At 44.9% G+C, this 5,765-nt stretch overlaps 1 long non-coding RNA gene across 6 annotated transcripts; it reads right to left on the reverse strand.

Moving 5' to 3' along the window:
• Positions 1-2,306: 2,306 nt before the first annotated feature.
• LOC123120109 (uncharacterized) lies at positions 2,307-5,265 on the reverse strand. Of its 6 annotated transcripts, none has more exons than XR_006459327.1 (6): positions 4,984-5,265; positions 4,699-4,894; positions 3,501-3,884; positions 2,896-3,002; positions 2,710-2,800; positions 2,307-2,617 (listed from the first exon to the last, which is right to left on the reverse strand). It is a non-coding gene; the product is annotated as an uncharacterized lncRNA (long non-coding RNA). The 6 variants fall into 6 exon arrangements; XR_006459328.1 differs by having other exon boundaries at positions 3,501-3,720; positions 3,807-3,895; positions 4,699-5,208; XR_006459325.1 differs by having other exon boundaries at positions 3,501-3,720; positions 3,807-3,884; positions 4,699-5,202.
• Positions 5,266-5,765: the final 500 nt, after the last annotated feature.

Raw genomic sequence — 5,765 nt, forward strand, 5'->3', positions numbered from 1 at the left:
CCAACAGAAAAACAAAAAGAAAGGCTGGTAACAAAAATCAAATACGGTAGCAGCGAAAACAAAGGGCGGTGGTAGCAAAAATTTGAAACTCGTTTTAGCAAAATCAAAGACGGGCAGTAGCAAAAATCAGAAGGATGGTTGTAGCAAAATCATATATGGTAGCAGCAAAAATTGGAGCTGGTTCCGGCCAAAAACACCCCCAATTACAAATCCTTGCAAAAAAATTCACTAATTCCAGCAAAACAAAATCCTAGTTGTAGCAAAAATTGACGCTGATAGTAGCTCTCGCCGAATCCGGTTGAAGCACCGCTCTTCGCCGGTGGTAGCACTCCGCCTCGCCGGTTCCAGCATGCCCCCGCACCTCGGCACGCCGGTCCTAGCTCTAGGCACAGCGCGGTTGTGGCACTCCGGCACCTCCGTTGTCGCCCCGCATCACACCTCGCCCTCGTGTCTCCCTTGGCTCCGGCCAGCTTTCGTCGGGACCCCCGGCAGCCGCAGCACCAGATTCGACAGCAAAACCACCGCCCAAAAAACACAGCACCTCCCTCCCCCCGGAGTCCTCGCAGCAGCACCTGCCTCCTCTCGATTTACAACAGCGATTGGTGGCCATTGTGCGCAGCGATGGCTGTGATTTGTGAGGAAGATAGGGAAAGTTGCGGCGTCTTGGTCAAATCGATAAGAGAAAGGGGAACGGCGACACGTGATGAGGTATGTGGCGAGAGAAGAGCACCCGTGGGCCCAGTACATGTGCGCGAGCGACCGGCGGAACAGGTAGCCGGTCGACCGGCTGCAAACGTTTTCCTTTCTTAATTGAGGCGGTTGTCTCATGTCCCTTCGGACGCACCCCTTCGGGGGCTATATATATGTGTAATCCCATCATCAATAAAGACAACTGTTCACTTTACATCCTTGTCGATTGTCTCTCGTTCTCTACTCAAAACAGTTGACATCACCCTTGAGGTGAATATGTTGGGAGGCGAAGCTATAAGCCCCTATCTTTCTATGTGTCCGGTTGAAACGTTTTGCTCATGTGTATGCGGTGAGTGTTAGAAATTATAGAAGCCTATATGATGGTTGAGTATGTGGACTTGCCTAAAGGCTCTGAGTACGTGACCCTTCCTGAAAAGATGATGAATTGTAATTGCAAAGTTGACTGAGAACATAGTTTGTTGATTTCTAATAAAGTTCAAGCTTTATACTTCGATGGTGTGATGAATTGTTACTTATTCATGAAAAGTTTATGATAAAAGTTTTATGTTAAAGTTTGTTGCTGTTATAATAATCTACATGATGCTTCTATGTCCGTATTTGTTTTTATCGAGACCTCTCTCTCTAAGCATGTGGACATGTTTTTTTATTTCGGTTTCCGCTTGAGGACAAGCGAGGTCTAAGCTTGGGGGAGTTGATACGTCCATTTTGCATCATGTTTACCTACTGTTATTTATGATGTTTTTATGCATAATGATGCTTTTTGAAGTAATTCTAATGTCTTTTCTCTCATAATATGCCAGGTACACATAAAGAAGGAGAATTCCGCCACCTATTATGCACAACTCCAAACAAGCTGAAACTTCACGAGGATTTTTTATTAAATAAATAAGAAATACTGGAGCAAATAACCACCGAAGAGGGGTCACCTGGTGAGCACAAGACACCAGGGCGCGCTTGGGGGCCAGGCACGCCCTGGTGGGTTGTGCTCAGCCCGGCCCACCTCCGATGCCCATCTTGTGGTATACAAGTGGACCCGTTGCACCAAATGGCGCAGAGGCACACTAAACCCATGTTCGCGATGAAACAAAATATCCATGGTTTAAGTGTTTAAGATTTAGAGATGTATATACACTTTTTAATTTAATAACACAAAGCCGCACTTAAAAGAAAATATATGTTTTAGTTAGTTTAGCTGTAGGAAAGTACATATGATAAAAAAATGGTGTCTTGTTGTGCACAATGAGAGATATATATACACATTCTAATTTGGTTGGTTGAAGAATACCACAGCATAATCCTTGGGCACCAAGACGTCACGAGGGAAGAAACCCTGAATGCCACACGAACGTGTCTTGGATACAAGCCATAGCCACGAAGGGGCCTAATGGGCAGAAGCAAAAACACGAATGGGCCAGATCCCTAAACGCCGTGAAAAAAGGAAGACCACCAGAGTCTAAATTAGGAAAAAAACTAACAAATAGGGGCAGAGGTGACTAAAAAAGGCAACCAAAAATATCTATCTCAAGAAGAAATTGTGTGTAGGCTATGGAGCAGCATATCACGCATAGAAAGACGAACCATAGTCAAGCAACACATGCACAATAAGCTAGAGTTCACTTCATAATATACGGGAGTTTTTGTTTTTGCTTTGCTTTGAGATAGCTACCTGAGCAGCCAAAGACTCTAGTTTTAGAGCATGCTTAATAAGGAGCATTCAGTTCACTGGTTACATAATTCCTGGTCGTGGCTTTGTTCATGCAAGTAGCAGACGCATTAAGAGACTCTCTTGAAGCTGGTCAAAGAGCATTGTAGCGGAGCGTTGTTGATGGTGAGCCTAGTTGCATGAATGACCGTTTTCCTCTTGAGATGTCAATCGAGGAGAAGCTAATATTATAGGATAGGTAACCTACAGTGAAACACAGGACATAACACAAAGTTAAAGCATGCTTGTAGCAGATGAATTTAGGAACAACACATGAGAACATATCTGGGTTGTACCTATAGGTAATTAATCTCTGCATAGCTGGCGCAGAGTAGTCACTGTCTTGATTTCTTTAATATCCCTTCCCCCTTTCCAGTAGTAGAGCTCCTTTTTTAGAAGTTATTCTGGTCAGAGATGAACAATCGCTATGTCTATTTAGGCTTAAAAACGCAGAGGTAGACACACAGTATAAGAATTGGCACCTTTTGTTTTTGGTCTTGGTCATCTAACACTGGTCAGCCTTATCATTCTTTCCTTCAACAGTTGCTGAAATAGCTTCAGCCTTATCATCAGACTACTCCTGGTGCACCTAGAAAACCAAGTAATTTGTTAACAGAGCAAGATGAGATATTAATATCCAAAGGATTGGCTCGAGCACGTTTTAGCTCACTCAATCAGCTAGACAGCTTCGAATAGAATTTCTTTATGTCCATCTATATATTTGTATCTCCGTAAAACATGCCACACTAAGTTTTCTTCCTCATGTGAGATAAGCATTTGATTGTACAATTGTGCAATCGAGAACGGCATGAGAGAAAGCTATATCAACACAGCAGCTCTATGTTTTCTTCCTTATGTGAGATAAGCATTTAACTGTACAATTGCGCAATTGAGCAAGGCATGAGAGAAAGCTATATTAACACAGTAGCTATCTTTTGGTGTACAATTGAGTTGCTTTCATATGAGATCTAAAATATGTGCATTCACATGTGTTTATATGAGTTGTAGAAAGAAACTTTACCTAAGAAGAAGGACCCAATAATCATATTTTCACAAAAGCACAATTAGGGATTGCAGAGGATTTTACCCTTGAAGCGGACATGTTCTTTGGTTCGCTCTTTGCTTCTCAGGGATTACACTGAGCATCTCCTTAGCTTCCTGTTGCTCGACTTGCAGGGCATCACTGGTGTACTTTCCCGACCGCTCCTTCTTCTCTAGCGCGATTCACTTCAATCTACTTCTCATCAGTGAGCAGCACATGTGAGACAAACTCTCTCATCATTTTCAGTGATTGTTCCAATAGAATCCTGCGTGCACAATTATACAAAAGGACAATGTCGCCACAATATTACATGGCAAAGGGGATTGAACCTAATAATAACTGATGACCCACCAACTTGCAACCTTCAAAATCCAGCTTCAGCTGCAGCCTCTGTACACTTTGCTTGAAGTTATCTTGCATACTCACTTCCTGAAACAAGCCTAAAATGGTCACCAGAAGATAATAATTGTGAGCATTTGTATCTTTTTCTGTCGCAAGCTTGGCAGTGTTTTTTCTAAGCTTGCTACATGCCCAAGAACATAGAACAACACGTACTTCCAGAATTCAGATTGAATTTGTGTATCCTGATAGTCTTTTAGATCTCTGAAAAACCGTGGAACAGTAAACAGTCAAGATCAAGTAACTGACTTCTCCTAATTCCATAGCGAGGTGATCCAATTCGCTTGGACAGTCAGACAACAAATTCTGTATAACAGTAAAGATCTTAGGGCCTTTAGGTGTTTGTTCTGTTGATCTATAGATGCAATGAGGTTCCTCAGGAGAACATCCAACTTTGAAGCACGGTCAGTTCTAAAAATTAGATTCACCACCGGCCTAGTTGCAACACCAAGCTTTATCTCCTCTTGCTATTTCTGAATGCAGTGTTGTATTACTACGACTACAGTTTAGATTGGCTGAAACAAAGAAAAGCTAAGAACCAGACTAAAATATAAAATTATCATGTGTTTTTTTAGGCAAAGACAAACATGAACATCAGATACCAATCTTAACTCATCTTTTTCTGTATGGAATCAAAAACTGAACCAGGCTGAATGACAAGTAGTTTCATTTACATTTACAAATCAGTAAACAAAAGAAAAGAAAAACATAGCCATAAGAAAGAAGAAAATACAAAATGTGTATGTGTTTCATTTACGTTTACAAATAAAAAAAATGACAGCAGAAGAAGCAACAAAATTTAGACATGGCAGAGGTGCAAATTTAGTGAGCATTGGCAACTAACCAGGTAATGGAGGGAACATGCTTCCTCTTCTCCATTGAATCCATCACCGTACGGCTAGGTGAGGAGCCACCGCTTGCATCTTCCGCCTTCGTTGGGCGAGAGGAGAGGAAACGCACATCAATTTCGTCTGTCTTGTTCACCGAGCGATGCCGGGCGAGGGGGTGAATGGATCCGTCCTTCCCTAATGAGAGCAGGGCTGCAAGGAAGGGAGGACGAACTCAGGAGGTGCTCCGGGCACCGCGAAGCTGGTCGGCTGTGCGGACATAAACGGCGGCGACTGCGCACCCGATCCAGAGTCACAGAAAGGAAGGAGAAGAGGAGGCGGGCGGCGCGAGAGGAGCGAGGTCGAGGGAGAAGAGGAGGCGGCTGGGAGAGGACGACGCTGCACCGTCGTACGTCTAGGGTTCTGGGCGGTTTAAAGTGGACGACGCTGATGTGCGGGACCAGAAGGGAACAAGGGCCACCAGCCAGAGGGCAAAACATGGAGCGATGGTCACGGACGGCTCACAAAAAAAGACGAGACGTGACGCGGCATGGTCGCATGGAGTAGGCCACAACCCATGATGCAGGATTCAGCCCCGGTTCTCTCTCCAAAAGCCGGATGGGACGCAACAGCAGGAAGAACTCACACGAACCAATTCATAGCCAGTCACCGATGGGTGGGTCTAGAAAACAAATAGACCCACTTGCAGCGGCAGCACCCAACGAGCCAGAGGAGGAAATAGCAACAGGAGCATAAACATCTCCCACCCGCGAATCGCGCCTGACGAGCTAAAAGCTTGCACATCGTGCACGCAAAGAAAAACAAAAGAAGAGACCGACGAATGGGGCCATGCACGGGTCTGAGCCATATGAAGCGCTGGGTGTGCACCCGGCGAGTACGCATGAGTTGACCTGTCCTGCACGCGATGACCCCACACGCGAGCGCAACAGACGACGCGACGACCCAGCACGCGACGGGCCTATCCTGAGTGCAACCCATGACACGCTCAACCAGTGCAGCCGACAAGCGGGGCCAGGAATAGCAGCAGCCCACCCGTCATTGCGCCAGCACAAACGCGGGTGCA

Source organism: Triticum aestivum, chromosome 5D, assembly GCF_018294505.1.
Source record: "Triticum aestivum cultivar Chinese Spring chromosome 5D, IWGSC CS RefSeq v2.1, whole genome shotgun sequence".
Taxonomy (NCBI): Eukaryota; Viridiplantae; Streptophyta; class Magnoliopsida; order Poales; family Poaceae; genus Triticum; species Triticum aestivum.